This window comes from Cupressus sempervirens, chromosome 6, assembly GCF_028749045.1.
Source record: "Cupressus sempervirens isolate cs-2001-9-10 chromosome 6, ASM2874904v1, whole genome shotgun sequence".
Lineage (NCBI taxonomy): Eukaryota > Viridiplantae > Streptophyta > Pinopsida > Cupressales > Cupressaceae > Cupressus > Cupressus sempervirens.
Window position 1 is genome coordinate 450,662,868 of NC_143123.1, and position 18,422 is coordinate 450,681,289.

The following is an 18,422-nucleotide window of genomic DNA, read 5'->3' on the forward strand; positions in this document are numbered from 1 at the left end:
CTGAACCTTCCTTATGTCCTTTGAACTCTACTCTGATTATTCCTTTCTCCTCTACTTTGATCTACTAATCTTCTTCTTGTCTATCTCTCTGCTCTACAAATGAATGAGGTTTTATTCCTATAGACTTGTCACATAATATTTTCCATCTCTTTTGGATTTTCAAACTCACCTACTAACACTCCCCATTTGTCCTAAGCCATATGAAAAAGTATCACTCTTGATCCAAATCAACTAGACCAAGACTCCTTCTTACGTGCACAAAAATTGCTATGCCCAAAGGCTTTATGAAAATGTCTGCTAGCTGCTTAACTTGCAAAAGTCCATTTTGATGTCTCCATTCTCTACCAACTCTTTGATGAATCGATATCTGATTTCTATGTGCTTGCTTCTCCCATGGAAGACTAGAATCTTTGACAGTGCAATTGAGGAAATGTTGTCACAAAAGATTATGGTTCCATCCTCTTGCATTTATTTCAAATCGGTCAAGATTCTCCTTAACCAAATAACTTGACACGTTGTTGCATTCACTGCTATGTATTCAACCTCTGTTGTAGATTGAGCAACAATAGGTTGCTTCTTGGATACACATGAAATTGCACTTGATCCCAAATGAAACATGTATCTAAAAGTGCTCTTCCTATCATTTAGGCTTCTAGCCTAATCACTATTAGTATAACCAACCAACTTGAAATAATTATTTGCAGTATACAAAATTCCAAATCCCTTGGTACCATTCGCATACCTTAGGATCCTCTTTTCCACTTGCTAATTAAAATCCTTTGGTGTTTCCATAAATTTGGAAATCAAACTTACTGCATGCATCATGTCAAGCTGAGTTGCTATAAAATACATTAAACTTCCAATCATACTCTTGTATAATGTTGGATTCACACTTTTGCTGCAATCTCACTTGCTCAACTTCAGACCTACTATTGTTTTTGATTAGATAAATAGGTTTTACAGGGAACCTGAAACCCGAAAGTTAGTACAAAAGAAGGCTGATAATAAGAGTGACAGCCCAGCCAAAAAAGTTTAAGTTCAAAGGCTGATAATAAGCATTAAGCCTAGCCAAAAGAAAAAGTACTGAGAAAAGACCAGGAAAAGGAAACAGACAAAGCCACGGCCAAAAGCCAGCACAAAAAGCCAAAAGACAGTGAAAAACAAAGGAACAGGCAAGAGTTATTCCTCATTCTTTAGCTCCAGATCCTGCATCACCTGAGCAGCCTCAAAGGCCTGTTGATTCTCCTCCGTTTCCATCTATTTCCCTCTTTGATTCCCCTGGTCCTGTGCAGGAGTGGAGTTGTCCTTTGTAGGGTCATCCTCCATTTTGGCCTCGTCTCTGTCATTTCCATCCTCATCCTCGTGCGTTTCTCTATCTTTGATCCAGCCCATGAGAGAGATGATGTTGTTGTTGATGGAGCTTAACAAGGAAAACATCTGGTTGGCAAGGTTGTGATTGTAGTTTTCCAGATTGTGTATCCTCTATTTCGCTAGAGTGAGCCTATCAGCCAAATCTGTCCTCTTGTTGGCATCCATTCCTTCTTTGTTGCCTCAATGTGTTTCACCTGGTCTTTAACCTCCTCGAGCTCGTGGAAGAGCCATTTGATTGATCTAAAATTGTCAATCATGCTATTGCGGGCATTATTTAAGAGATTCATCCCTGTCTCCTTGGCTCTGTCCGAAATAGCCACAATCCTCGAATCAATTAATTCTTCCAGCCGCTACTCTTCTTGATTATCCACTAGGATTTGGGGATTCATGGCTTCCCTAAAGATTCCCATTTTGGTGATCTTGACATTGAAATTAATCCACACTTTCCTCCTATCATTGGTTTGCACTTCCCCTTCTGCATACCCAGCTTTCTCCTCTTTCTGATCCTCAGGGTGGAGATGGACAGGAGAAAGGGGTAGCACAAACGTCTCCTCATAATGAGAGCGCACATCCTCCAGGCTCTCCCTCTTGCGATTCTTCCTTCCACTATCGACCTTTATTTCCTCTTGCGTCTCCTTGACTACCTCCTCAGACTCTGGATCCTCTTCATCGTTGCTACTTCCCTCCTCAACCTTCTCAACCTGCTTCTACCCGAGATCCCTAGGGCTTTTTCTGCTTGGGGTTATGGGAGAGGGGGATTTTTTAACAGTTGCAACTTTCCCTGAGGAGGAGACTCCGCCTTTCTTAGAACTGAGGCTTTGAATGTCATGTGAGTCAGAGGAGTAACTAGAACTTCCAAACTCCACAGTCTCAGTCTGAGGGGGGGCATTGCTAATGGTCTGGGATTTGGAGTGCTAATGGATAAGAAGTAGCAACCCTTCATGCAGAGCTGGGTTTGCAATGGGCTTCTTTTTGAAGTTGTCCATCGCCTTACTCATAGAGGTTAATAGATAAAAAGGAAAATAAATTCTAGCTTTCTTCCGAAAATGATTTAAAATAACAAAGTGGTGGGTGCGGGCTCTATCAAACCTTGGGTCCAAAGTGATATATTCAATAACAGCTTTCAGCACATACCTCCACGGTTTCTTCATGGAGTCGGGGACATAGTAGGTGTCAAGCTTTTTTAATGCCTTCAATTCCTTCTCACTCTCCACAAAATCCCTTACCGCATTGGCTGAGAGCTTCTTATCCCTGAAGAATTTGAAACCCTCGATAGGGATCTCAGTGACAGCCGCGATTACCTCCTCTGTTATCCAGAAGTTGATGCCATTCACCTTAACCCTGCCTTCTTTCCATGACCCCACTATACTATTAGTCACCTCCTGATCATAACCATGCAGCTTCGTGAGATACTTGGTTACCCCACCCTCTTCCAGCTTTTCCCAAACTTTCGGCCTGCTTCTCCATTTCTCAAAGTCCCTCGCCAGCTCCTTTCTGTATCTCTCGCCCACCATCTCCTCACTCTGCGCACTCGCCTTACTCATAAGCTCTTCATTGTGAGACTGGAAAGGATCACCAAGATTAAGCAAGGAGCAGAGAAAAATAACTCTGTTGTTGCCCCTGAAACGAATGCAATGAAGAACCCACAGAGCGTGGCAATTAATCATAGTAGGATATCTGTATTTACGAATTCCCATTTTTCTATTATGAAAAGTACCCATATATCTTAACCCTTTCATATTCATAATTACATCTTGATATCCTTCGTGCTTCCTTGGATTTTCTCCAAGTCGATCAGACACTTGACGTTCATTGGCAAAGAGGTTTTGGGAAGCCATGTCATTTTTTGGTCTGTGCTGACCCCTATATTTGCCAACCTGTCGGCAACCGGGTTTGCTTCTCGAAAAGTATGGGCAACATGGAATTTTTTGAATTTGGCAAGTGTCTCTCTCATCTCACTGATAAGATTTGCAATCATCCAAGAAGGATATGAATTTCCATTAATGCACTTAATAATGTTACTCGAGCCCCCCTCCAACCATAAATTGGTGACCCCAATTTTAAAAGCCAACTTGATTGCATTGCATGCGGTGTTGGCTTCTGCAAAATGATTTGTTTGGAAACCCAATGGAAGAGTGAATGCCGCAATATTGTCTCCATTTTCATTTCTAACCACACCTCCAATACCCGAGGATCCAGGGTTGCCCTTGGAGGCTCCGTCGAAGTTGGCTTTGTGCCAGCCTTTAGGGGGGAGGTGCCACTTGGCTTCCTGTCTTTTTCTCATTTTGTCTTTTACCTTCTCCTTCTTCCCGCCTCCTGTCTCAAAAGCTCCCCCCTTTCTCACGGAAATATTTTCCTTTATGTTACTGAAGATCTTCCTTCCAACAACCAAAGATGGCTCCTCCCTGTCTCTGAAAATTCGATTGTTTCTCTCCTTCCATATGCTCCAACAAAAATGGGGCAGGAGCTAGGAGCTGATTTCCTTCAAGGCAGTCCCATTGAACATACCTTGCCATTGGCAGAAGAAGTCCAAGAGGTTGGAAGGAATGCACCAGCTATGGTCAAGATCCTGGGTGAGGAAGTCCCAGACTGTTCTCGAGTAAGAGCAAAGAACGAACAAATGATTGCCTATCTCTTACTCATCTTTGCATAAAACACATTTGCTGGGCATGATATGACCTCTTTTAATGAGATTTTTCTAGGTGAGATTTTTGTCCTGAAGTGCCAACCAAAAAACCATGTTGACTTTTGGCGTTAGGCCCTCGACCAAGGGGGGGACGCATTTGTACTCCATAAAGCAGAGTACCCAGAGGCAACCGAATAGAGGCCATTGGCATTATCCCTCCAAACCAGTTCATCCTTGTTGGTGCTGAGGGATAAGGAATTAAGCATGATCATAATTGGTTTGAGTTCCTCTAAGATGAGAGAAAGGTCCATCCATCCTTGATCAGTCTTGTAGTTACTGACTTTGTGCCCAAAAAGGTTGATGCAATCATTAGCCCAAATAGCATAGGTGGGGTTATTACTAAGTGGGCCCTGAGAAAGCCAGCTGTCCGACCAGAAAGAATGTTCTCCCCATTTCCCAGCTTCCAGGAGACCTTGGAGTTAGCCAAATCCCTGGCTTTTAAGAAGCCATTCCAAACAACTGAGCCTCTGGGTAAATCCTCACTAAAAAGAGTGAACTGAAAAGAGAACCTTGGAGTCAGACCTACTATTGTTAGTGTGGGGGTGTGCTTTACTGTTCTACATTTTGAATCTCTCAAAGATCTAATTTTCATATTTTTTCTTGAGAGATAAAGATGCCACTCATGCATTTGTTTTACTTGTATGCTTAGAAAATACTTCAAGAGACCTAGGTCTGTCATTTCAAATTCATTCTTCATAGCCTCTTTGAACTCACCAATCAGAAAATTATCATTTCTAGTGAAGATTAAGTCATCTACATAAAAAACAACAATCAATACCTTACCATTTGCTGCCTTGATGTAGTGCAGGCTCACCATCACCTTTGCTAAAGCCATTGCTCATCAAGTATGGTTCAATCCTGCTATACTATGCTCGTGGAGCTTGCTCTTCAATCTGTACACCTTGTGTTCTTCACCTACAACTTCATAACCAGGTGGCTTCTCCACATACACTTTTTCTTTCAATACACCATTCAAGAAGGAAAACTTCCCATCTATTTGATATGCCTTCCATTTGTGTTGGGCTGCAATTACTATGACAACACACAGTTTCCATTCTTGCAACTGGGGCATATGTCTCGTCATAATCTCTGTCATACTGCTGCTTGTACCCCTTGACCACTAAACATGCCTTATGCGTATCTATTTTTCCTTCAGCATTACACTTGGTCTTGTAAACCAATTTCACTTCAATAACTTGTTTCTTGGGAGGCAGAGTAGTTAACTCCCATGTCTCATTTCTTTCAATAGCATCTATTTCCTCATCCATGGCATTACACAATTTCTCCTCCTTTATGGCCTCTTCAAAATAGATTAGATCACTATTAGAAAATAATAAAAAATTGACACTCTCATCAAACTCTTCATCATACCTTTCTTTTTGTTATATCTCCCTTAGAATCTTAGTCTTTCTTGGCAATAGGGAGGTGAAAGTGGGATCTGAATTTTCACTATTGTTGTTGCTACTATTTTGCATACTAGCTCGAGGCTGTCTTGAATTGCTAGGAGCTAAAACTTGACATGTTTGAGGTTGCTTGCATTTTTTCCTTTGTTTGCAACTATCTAAGTTTGCTACTCCATCATCTTGTTGATCACCAATGGTATCCTCTTCTTCAATTGTCAACACTTTACTTGAAGTGCTTGAAGATTCATCTATGAGCCATCCCATGACCGATTTTCAATAAACTCCACATCTCTTGAAATGATGATCTTCTTGGTGATTAGAACATACAACCTATAACTCTTTGATTTCAAGTTGTAACTGGTAAAGATACACTTCACACCTTTGTCGTCCAACTTTTGCATTTGTTCCTTTGGCACATGTGCATATGCTACACATCCAAACATTCTCAAGTGTTCAACTGTCCATCTATTTCTTGACCATGCTTCAAGGGGAATCTTGTCACGAACTGACTTTGTAGGACACATGTTTATCAAGTATATTGTTGTTGCTATAGCCTCTCCCCAATATTTAGTTGGAAGTCCTTTTGCTTTCATCGTGCTCCTTTTCATCTCAACAATGGTCCTGCTTTTCCTCTCAACCACTCCATTTTTCTGTAGAGTATAGCTAGCTGTAAGCTACTTCTTGATGCCATACTTCCTTCAAAAATTTACAAACATATTGGAGGTATACTCCCCTCCTCTATCCAACCTAAGGACCTTTACATAGTGTCCACATTCTTTTTCATCCAGGGCTTTAAATTCAACAAACTTATCAAATGCTTTAGATTTTCTTTTTAAGAAATACACCCATGTCCTATGACTGATATCATCTATGAATGTCATAAAATAAGTACTTCCCCCAATAGATGTGGTTTGCATAGGGCCAACCAAATTAGAATGCACCAATTCTAATGGTGTCGTTGCCCTTCTAGAATTACTAGAATTAAAGGGAAGCCTATTTTGTTTACCCAAAACACAAGCCTCACATTTGTCACATGAATCTACAATGCTTGGCAAACCATCTACCATTCTTTTCTTGGACAACAAATTTAAATCAGCAAAGCCAAGATGTCTATACCTGGGATGCCATAGCTTGGAGGGGTCTTCAATCACACTTCTAAGAGCTAATTGCTAATGTACTATTGTACATGCATGCTTGGAAGGTGCAATACTAACTTGAAAAAAGAAGCATGTCTCTATCTTCAAGGGAAACATTTGATTCTTTGTCATTTAGACTACTGCAAGTATTCTCTTACTCTCATCCTTTTCATGAATGACACACTTGTCATTTTCCATCAACACCTTGCAACCATTTTGAATGAGTTGTCCAACACTGATCAAATTGTGCTTCATACCTAGGGAAAAATATACATTTTGTATCTCCTTCTCACCTTTCTTGGTGTGGACCATGATAGATCCTTTGCCCACAATGAGAATGGTTCCATTATTTCCCATCTTAATTCCAAACTTGAAACTTCTATCAATGAAAGAGAATAAGCCTTCATTACCACTCTTGTGATTGCTGCAACCATTGTCCAAGTACAATACCTCAGGGCTGCCTTCTTCACCAGTGTTACACATGATGAAGGCTATGGGATTTTTTGCATTTCCCATGTTCACATCAGCCACATTTGCATTCTGTCTTGACTGGTCATCCTACTTCTTCCAACATTCACTTGCATAATGCCCAAACTTGTGATAGTAGTAGCATTCTACATTGCTCTTATTGGAGTTGTAATTCTTCTTACCTCCTCTAGAGCTATTTTGAGAGGTGCTTTCTCCCTCTTGATTGCTTGCTCGTCCTGAGCTTTTTGCACCGGTGTTCCTTTGACTATTTCTTCCATGACCTCTACTTCTTGAGCCTCTACCAGAGCCATTTCTTCCTCTCCCCCTGCCTCTTGAATTCTCTTGAGTCTTGAAAGATTTCTCTTGGGAGGTTGTTGCTGATCTATTGATCCGGTGCTCATGGGTTTGAAAAGTTCCCATTAACTCATCCATGGTCAATGTGATGAGGTCAATGGTCATCACAAGATTGTCATATTTTTGAGGTAAACTCCTCAATATCTTCTCCACAATCCTTTGCTCTTCATACACTTCTCCATTTGCAATAGGTTCATTGTTCTTCATTTGAAGGTTCTCAAACTCCGTTATGATCATCTGTAGCTTCACTACTTTGACCTTATCAGTCCCCTTGAAGTTTGTCTCAAGGATATCCCATGCTTCCTGTGAGTAATTTGCTGTTGCAATCTTGAGAAAAATAGTTTTTCTCATTGCTGCCTCAATCAGATTTAATGCTTTTGCATCCTTTCTTCTTGACTCCTTCAACTGAGTCTTCTGAGGGTTTGTGAGGAACACATATTATGCTGGGTCGGTTACATCATTAAACCCATTCATCACAAATTTTCACAAATCATTAGCAACCATAATGGTTCTCATCTTCGTTGCCCATGTATCATAATTTTGTCTATTAAAGGACGGTGATTGCTACCATGTATTTTTTGCATCTCCTACCATGTCAAATACCCATTAAAAAAATGCCCAAACTCATGAGGATGTGGGGCCTCAAATCTCTGATACCATGTGAGAAATAAAACTTCACAATACAAAAAAAATTCTTGGCACACAGTGGATTCCGAGTGACAAGCAGTGGGTGTTGAGTGAACTCGACATGTGAAGGAGCCAAGTGGATGTAAGCTCGACAATAGTGGATGTCAAGTGACTCGACAACAATGGGAGCCAAGTGAACTCGGTTACCAAAGGACGGTGGAGTTCGACAGTTTCAACACACAACCAACACTATGACAGAGTGAACTTGGTCGATGAAAGGACCGAGTGAACTTGGTATGCATGAGAGAGGAGCTCGGTGGACTCGATTATAACTTGACAGGCACAACACAAGAAGCTGACCAAGTGAGCACAAAGAGAGATTGGTTAACACGTGAACCAAGCGAGTTAATAATATACTTGTTGTCTAGTTTACTCCACCATTAAAACACAAAAAAATAATGACAAAGAGCTTGCAAATCTAATCTTCTCAAATACTCAATACAACATGCATAATGAATAGAAAGGAGACAACAAAGAGCCAAAACAACTAGATCAACTAATATGCTTGCTTTCTATTCATAAACTGATTCAACTAAATACAAATTTGGGAGCATTGGGCTTCAACTAGAAACAAAATACTTTAACCTACAACTTTTATTTGAAATATAAACTTGCAACACTTCAAGATTGCATATAATAATGCTTGGAGGAATCACTGCTTCACAGGAATAACAAAACAAATTTACAAAATGACAGGGAGATTCAACACATGTTGCTGCATACTCTGAAACTGAACCTTCCTTTTGTCCTCTAAACTTTGCTTTGATTATTCCTTTCTCCTCTACTCTGATCTAGTGATCTTCTTCTTGTCTATCTCTCTTCTCTGCGAATGAATGAGGCTTCAATCCTTTTGACTTGTCACAAAATATTTTCTCTCTTTTGGATTTTCAAACTCACCTACTGACTTAACTGTCATGATAGTGTAGGTGGTCATGTGGCTCCAGGGACAACCAACCATTTTCAAATTTCTGACACAGATGACCAGATGGTCATGAGGAAATTCACAGACTTTAAGTAGGACTTTTGGGTTTTGGACCATTCAACTTCTCTGTCTTTTCCATTTCTCAGTTTCTTCTTCATTTCTTCAAAGAATAATAATTAAATGCGTGTGTGGGAGTGTATGTATATCTAAGCAAGAAAAACAATTAATAAAACAGAGATTACCTTGCCTTTGATGGATGTAGCCATTAATGATGAACCACACAACTTCTGTATATTATGTAATCTCTACAATTATTTGTTTAGTTAAATTCTGAATTTAATTTTTTTTTATCTGCTCTTGATTCTCAACAATATGCATTGTGTTATGGTGCAAACTACCTTATGAAACATGATTGCAAAAATGAACTTGTTAAAAAAAAGGCGTGATGCCAATCCGATCATTTCTATTGGGTTGTAATTTCTATCTATGCTGTGAGAAACGTGACGGAAGGCCACTGTTTCGCGTTTCAACAAGCAAAAATGGTTTCACCCTTGCAGACATTTATTTCTAGCAATGTCAGTCAGATTAGTGATGCGAAATTTGAAATTTGAAGAGGCTAAAGTGCAGTTGCGAGGATGTTAGCATGAGTTGTAGCAAACAATTAGTTTTTACTACAGATCACAGAACATAACCACTCTTTAATTAATTTCTAATTTGTTAAATATAGAGAGTGACACACCTCTCTTTAATTAATTTCTGATTTGTTAAATATAGAGAGTGAAAAAGACATTATTGGGTATATCATCGTCCCAACATTTCAATGTTATTTGACGCCCTTAAAACAACAACATTGAGATATTGGTTACACCTCTCACACATTACTGAGAGTTTTAATTTTAGAATTAATTCATTTTTTAGTCATTTTAAAAATAGTTTATAGTTTTTTAAAAATAAAAATAAAACATAGATATGTATTTTTTATTTTTATAAATTTTTTTAGTTTAAATATAAATTTACTTGTATTTATATTTGAAATTGTATATTATTATTTAAGAAGTTAATATTTTTATTTATAGTTATATGCACTTTATAATATATATATATATATAAGGTTTCCATAACATGAGAATGTTGCCATCCCAACAAAGTACGAACACATTCAATTATCAATTTTTTAAAAGAAAATTTCCAAAGGTTCTATACATACCCTATGACTTAACACTAGAGTAGAGCGCACTATTATGAAGCCTACTTCCTAACAGGGGAGATATAATGTCTACAGTACATTAATCCACTACGTGACACCCAATCTCAAACACTTGACCCGATCGAGTTGCATATTCAATTATTAGTATGAATAAATCTCCCCACACTAAAAATCTTCATGTGAAGAGGGCAAATGACAATCCCAAAAATGTGGAAGTCAAAACTGCCAAGGGAAAGGGATAGTCAATGATGCCATGAAATTGTAAGAACTCCAATAGATCCGCAACTCCATGTCACACCAAATTTCTTTGATGTCTCTACATGGTGTATGTCATAATTATGTTTAATCTATAAGTAGGAGATATTTCCATAGCAAGTCAAATTGTGATATTGCTATCAGAATTTAACTGTGTAGTCTTTTGAGTCAAACTCATTAACCCATGTTAAATGAGTAGTGATTCACCCACGAATCCATCTCTCATGAGAGTAAATGGAACACTTAGCACTCATTGGATCTAGATGGTGTAAGGAAACTCAGGTGCAAAAACAATGTCCTACACTAATCCCTTAAGGAAAGTATTGTGTAATTTCTTATTAAATCCTTACAATTTCAGATTCAATATTATGTAAATAATAATTTTGTAGTCAACCATGAATACAAAAAATAGATAAAGAAAGAAAACACATAAACACAAAGATATGTCGGTGGGGAAAAACCTTTCGGTAAATTAACACCACCCTTCCAAAACTTGCACAATGTATTATCTTCAACACAAAATGTTACAACACACTTGCAATGCAAGTTCTTTCAGGACACAAAAGATCAATCCAATAGCAACATACTATACCAACAATACACTTTCTGTCTCTCCTATCTCCTATATGCATGTGAGTTGGAGACTCGAGTGTATAGTACTCAATGATCAATTGCCACATGTCTTCACGTCTTCACTCATCATCAAACCTTCTAGAGATAACTCTTATGCGTTATAAGAATCTTTCATAACCGTTTCAGCCGTGATCTCCTTACACACAATTCAAGATGCTGACACATTCAAGTGAAGTGACACATCAACATGCCAACTAGAGATATACACTCACACTTAATTACATTTACAAAACAAAAATACATTTACAAAACAAATAATAAGAATAGGAATTATCCAAGGTTGAGACACCTTATTCCTAATAGGTGATACTCATAGAGGTGAAACACTGGGACTTCCCAGGAGGTCACCCATCCCAGTACTCCTCCAACTTAAGCGCGCTTACTACGAAGTTCCCTCCATGGTTAAACCCACTCTGCTTGCAGCCCCATTTGCAAAACCTTCACTAAGTGTTGTGCCTTATGAACCATTCATTAGAAAGCCCCTTAAGCTCATCAATTGACAAGTAGGAGATATTTCCACAATAAGTCAAATTGTGATATTGCTCTTAGGATTTAACTCTGTAGTTTTTTGAGTCAAACTCATTAACCCATGTTTGATGAGTAGTGATTTACACATGAATCCATCTCTCATTAGAATAAATGGAACACTTAGCACTCATTGGATCTAGGTGATGCTCACAGAGGTGAAGCACTGAGACTTCTTGGGAGGTCACCCATCCCAGTACTACTCCAACTTGAGTGCACTTAACTACAGAGTTCCCTCCATGATTAAACCCACTTTTGCAACCCCATTTTGCTAAACCTTCACCAAGTATTGTGCATTATGAACCATTCATTAGAAATCCCCTTAAGCTCATCAATTGATAAGTAGGATATACCTTGCCTTCCACTCAAGAATTTTATGTCACTGGAAATCTTTAGTGCCATATCTAGGAAGTGGGTAATCACTACAAAGAAATATCCTAACAGATGCTCCAAGGTATGAATTGAAAAGACAGATTTTGTGATATTGCTATCAGGATTTAACTATGTAGTTTTTGAGTCAAACTTATTAATCCATGTTTCATGATTAGCGATTTACACGAATCCATTTCTTATGAGGATAAATGAGACACTTAGCATTCATTGGATCTAGGTGATGCTTACAGAGGTGAAGCACTGGGACTTCCTGGGAGGTCACTCTTCGAGAACTATTCTAACTTGAATGTGCTTAACTACAGAGATTTCTCTATGATTAAACCCATACTACTTGCAACCCCATTTGCAAACCTTCATCAAGCATTGCAAACCAGATTTTTTAGAAAAGATTCAGAGAATGTGTGACCCTCACATACGAATTAGACTCAATCTTCTAATACACCTTCTCCGGGCAGCTCAAAATTTGTGCTAGGCAAATACCAATCTTGTTTCATTTACAAGGCTGAGTTTTCCAAGCTCGAATAATTGATCTCAGTTTCAAGATGTGAACATTCTCCAACCAAAAAGGCATGCATGCTGTTCTTCACAGCAATCCAACTGCATCCTGGGTTCTTCAAGACTCCTCTATCTTTCATCAACTTCCTCACCCTTCTCACATTATCCCACTGGGAAGCTTCAGCATATATATTTGCAAGAAGGACATAGTTTCCAGTATTTTCAGGCTCCAATTCAAACAGCTGCTCGGCTGCTTGCTCTCCTAGCAGTACATTGTGATGGATTCTGCTTGCAGCAAGCAATGCACCCCAAACAATAGCATCAGGCTTTACTAGCATAGTTTTGATTAAATTATTCGCCTCGTTCAGATGACCAGCTCGCCCAAGTAGATCCACCATGCATGCATAGTGCGCTAACATGGGCGTGATGTAATAATCTTCACTCATGCTGTTAAAGTATTGCCAACCTTCATCTGCGAGCCCCGCATGACTACAAGCAGATAGAACTGCAGTGAAAGTAATATAGTCTGGTTTTATGCCTTCGTTTTTCATTTGACAGAAGAGCGCCAGAGTCTCCTCGCCACAACCATGCAGAGCATACCCAGACATCATTGCAGTCCACAACACAACATTTTTATTTTTGTGGCAGAATTTAAGGAAAAGCTGGTATGCATTCTCTATGCTCCCACATTTCGCGTACATATCTATGAAGGCAGTTCCGACAAAGACATTTGACCCCAAGTCACTTTTGGTTATGTGACAATGGATCTCTTTGCCATGCTGCAGAGCTGCTGTATCAGCACACGCTGGTAGAACACTGGTAATAGTGACTGAATTGGGTTTTTCATTTCTTAATCGCATTTCCCTAAACACTCTCAAGGCTTCACTGTATTGTCCTTTCAATGCATATCCTGCAATCAGTCCATTCCAAGTGCTAGCATTTGGTTTTTCTCCCAAGATCTCCATTACATTAAAAAGTTTCATAGCTTCCTCAAAACAACCGTTCTGAGCATAGCCTGCAATCATCGCATTCCACGAAACTACATCAGTATCAATCATTCCGTCAAACACATGGCGTGCTTCATCTAAACTCCCACACTTAGCATACAAGGTTATCAAGGCATTCCACATCGATGCATCCGCATGAATTCCACTGATCGTTATATAACTATGAATCTCTTTGCCCTGCATTAAATATCCCGAATATGCACATGCTGGAAGAACACTCGCAATGGTAATGGAGTTCGGTTTCACGCCCATCAACAACATTTGGCGAAAAAGATGCAGTGTGTCATCAAAGTAGCCGTTCTGAGCATACCCAGCAATTACAGAATTCCAGGAAACCAAATCCCTTACAGACATTTTGTCAAACACTCTCCGTGCATCCGCAATTCTACCACATTTGGCATACATAGCCAAGAGGGCATTACCCGCGAAAACATCGGACTGAAACCCACTTCTCACAATAAAACCATGAATCTCCCGACCATAATCCACCGCTTCTAAAGCACCACAAGCTTTGAGAATACAAGGGAATGAATAATTGTCGGGAAGAACTCCTTGTCTCTGCATATGGCTTACAAATTCAAGGACCTCCGTTGAGGAACCATGGCATGAAAATGCTCTGATCATGGCATTCCAGCTAAACAGATTTTTTGTTGACATGTTTGAAAAAACTAAGATGGCATCAGACAAATTCCCACACTTGGCATAGGCCGTTAACAATTTAGACTCTGTATAACAATCAACTGCATTGCGAACGCCACTTATAATCATGTGGGTGTGAACTTGATTAGCTTCTCGCAGTGCTTTGAGATTCCCACAGGCCACAAACACGCTGCCGTAGCCGCTGCAGTCCGCACATCCGGATCTCTGCAAAATGTTCAACGCCTCCTTCAATTTGTTTTCTCTGCAGAGGATATCAATGTAGATGTTTGGGTTTTGTTTGTGTTCCAATGGCATTGGCATAGTGCTCAGCTGCACAAACCAAGCAGACAATAAACGTCTGCTGCCATTGTTGTGAAGATTTACCGGGAATGCCATTCAATTTATAAACAGCAAAAATATGATGATTGTGGCAGCGCATGATGTCAATATTTCGGTAGAATCCATCGCCATGAGCAAATGTTATTCGAACCAGAAATTTAACGACTGTAGATACGTATGATTCTTTTTACGAACAAAATTCGTCCCTCCAATTGAAATGGAAACAATATAAACGGGTAGTAGTAAAATTTGCCTGCCCATGACTGCTTGATATATCTATGCAGGGATCTGAATGTATCTTTTAACGTCATATTTAACTAGCCATGGCATCTTTTGCAAATGGTATGTACAAAATTATCTATGAAAAAATATATAAAGAAGTGTGTATAAAGAGGAGAGAATACCATGCAGGGATGTGAATGTATTTTTAACGTTATATTTAACTAGCCATGGCAACTTTTGCAAATGGTATGTGCAAAATTATTTATGAAAAAATATATAAAGAAGTGAATATAAAGAGGAGAGGGTTAAATTGAGGATTTTTTTTTTTTTTTTTTTTAAAGGTAAATAAGTGTTCTTTCTATTTGTTTTTATAATTCTTTTATCTTTTTATAACTATTTATCTTTCTATGGTTGGGTTCTATGGGCGTGAGCTTTCTTAGAAATAGAGCTATGGCTGCTGAGATTTTTAAGGAATGTTTAAACGACAGCAGTCTCATGAAATGTTAATTGTATTTCATTCTCGGCCTAAAAATGAGGGGCTCCTATTTTGGAGGAAAATATTTCAAATTATCTTCCAATCCTCCAAAAAAATTCTCATGAGACCTCTTCCACCTAAAAATTAGAGCAGTAGCCCCTTCCATGGGACCCCGGTCTAACTCTCTCTATCCCTCTAATTCTATCTACATCTCTCAGTCTTGCTCTATCTCCTTCTATTACTTTTTGTTCTTCTCCATTTCTTTTATCTTTATGTATTTATATATCTATGAATAAATTTATTATCATGTCTTTCAGAGATACTAGAGATACTAGTGATTCCATGAAACACTAATATTAGACTTCATTACTACCCATTTAGCATTAATTTTTAAATATAAATTAAGTTTATTTGACTTTAAATATAATTTTCTTTGTCTTTCTTTCTAACCTGAAAAATATTGGTTATAAATTTTTGATTTGAATTTAACTTAAAAATTTGTAATATTGCTAAGTTATTCATTAATAAGTAAAGAGAGATCTTAATTTATTAACATTAGAAAATTATTATTACTGTTTTCATATTCATCAATATTTAAATTTTAGTATATATAATTTACTCAAGTTTTAGTGTTCCAAAAGAGGACTATATTTAAATAAATAAACTCAAATATTTTTAAATTATTTTTATTAAAATTAATTTCATGTTTAATTTTTTATTGTATATAAATTGTGCTGGTGTGCAATGGGTATATTGTACAGGTATGGAACATAATTAAGTACTTGTCCATGATTTGCATCTCTCTCTCTCTCTCTCTCTCTCTCTCTCTCTATATATATATATATATATATATATATATATATATATATATCATCTTCTCTTTATGGATCTATCTTTACTCCTCTATCTATTTTTCTCTCATCGTCTCACTCTACTATATTCATCAATATTTCTATATGTCTTTCCCTCCTCCATACCCATCTTCTTCTCAATCTCCATCTCCATACCTCTCTCGATCCTCTTACTCTCTTGCTCTCTCTTACTCTTCCCTTTGTGGGAATTTTGTATCTTTTCATACCCTTCTTTGACTTTATAATTTTCGTCATTTGAAGCTCTCCATATTAGTCTATCTTCCCTATCTTTGTGCTTTTCTTATCTTCTATTTAAGAATCTATTAAATATGTATTTTTCCTTAGATGAAAGCTGGGTTTCTTTTAGGGATTTCCATTGCAATCTTCCATACTATTTATCATTTATTTTAGTTGTATAATCATTGACACACTGTCCCCAAAGAGTATAAAGAGTTTTTTTTGATATTAGCTGGTAAATCGACACTATTTGGTGAAGGGAGCCCATCCCATGGATCCTCCCAAAATAAAGCGTCCTAACATAAATTGATATCACATGCTAGGTTATTAACTATTAATGGGTGACAATTCATCATGACATTCTAGATTCTAGAGCCTTTTGGTGGATTTTTAGTTCAAAACAAGGATAGAGGATTAATTTTGTTCAAATATTTATGAAATAAAATACTGGCTCATTTACTATTATGTTCTTTGTACATTATCCATGTAATTTTAGCCCCTAAAGCCTCATTTTTCTAACTCCTATTCTTTATACCTAGGCTTCTATATTCTATAGATCTGCATATTTTTCCCCATTTTATCAAAGCTTGCTTCTTCTTATCCCTAGTGCCTTGCTAGAAGATTTTTTTAAGTTTAGAGTCTAATTTTTTTTACACCTTTCGATAAGAGGAAGAAGGACATCTAATATGTGGGAATTGTCGATAGTACAACTTTGATCATAGTAGTCCTACCTTCTTTAGTTAACCATTTTCCTTTCTAGCTCTCCATTTTTTAATCCATTTTTTCCAAATCGTATTCCAAGTTTTCCCTTTTTGAACTCTTTTTTCTAGTTGGATACCAAGGTATTTGCATCGGAAAGTACCTTTCCTATATCCCATTATATTAAAAAGGTTTATCTCCATTTCGTTGTTGGTATTAATTAAGAAGATCTTTGACTTATTAGCATTTACTTTTTGCCCTGACACTTCCATATAATTATTTATTATTTTCTTAAAATTTTGAGCCTCTTCCAAAGTGCACTCTATTGGTAAAATATTATTATCAACAAATCATTGACGTGTTACTTAATTAGGTACTTCTTCTGTTACTATGATTCCTCTAATTATCTTTTTTATTTGAGCCTTTTTTATGGCTCTACCAAAAGCTTATGCCATAATAATGAAAATGAAAGGTGATACTAGATCCCCTTGCCTAATTCCTCTAGATATGTTGGAGAAGCCTTTGGGAGTGCCATTTATGAGAAGGGAGATTTTTGGTGTTGATATGCAATTATAAACTAGATTGGTCCATTAAAGCTAGAATCCAAAGGCTTTCAGTGTTTTACATAAAATTCTTCAGTCCACTTTATCATAGACTTTTTGGATATCTAACTTCATTAACATGCAATATCATTTTTAATTTGTACGTAACAAATTAATTCTTGAATTATGATAATACCATAAAAAAATGACCTCTTGAGAACAAAGCCTATTTGTTCTTCTGATATGAGCTTCGGTAACACTATCTTAAGTCTGCTGGCTAATGCTTTTGAGAGAATTTTGTAGATAGTGTTGCATTAAGCTATGGGCCTGAAATATTTTGGCTCCTCATGGACAATTTTCTTTGGGATTAAAGCCAAAAAGGTGTTGTTAAATTTAGTCAATAGGGATCCAAAGTATTGGAAAGTTTAGGAAAGGTGAAGTATTGAGAGGGGGGGAGGGCAGGGGGGAAGGGGGGGTGAATCCTTACCTTCAAAAACTTTTACCCTCTTGATTACTGAACCTAGTTTGCATCCATGCCCATGAATAACATTTGATAAATGAAAGTAAAACAATCAAATAGCTATAATGGTAAACACATCACACACATCCATAAAAAAATTAACAGAATTATTTGGTCACATAGAAACCCTTGGATTGATGTAAAATTGTGGTGGGGATGGTACCCACAAATCCTTCAGTGCTGTAGTAAAAAGGGTGCTCGGTTAGAGCATACAATGTTGTCACTTCTAGTGACTTAGCCTATTAGGAGTAATACATTTGGACCTACTAAAGTGCACCTTGCTAAAAGAATTTACAATACTCTTCAAGTGTGTACCTAGTTAGGAGATTTTACAATAAGATTGTCAAGTCCACTAT

General features: G+C 37.7%; 1 pseudogene; it reads right to left on the reverse strand.

Annotated features, from left to right (window-relative positions):
- Window positions 1–10,973: 10,973 nt before the first annotated feature.
- On the reverse strand, window positions 10,974–14,848 carry LOC149553019 (pentatricopeptide repeat-containing protein At2g13600 pseudogene; annotated as a pseudogene).
- Window positions 14,849–18,422: the final 3,574 nt, after the last annotated feature.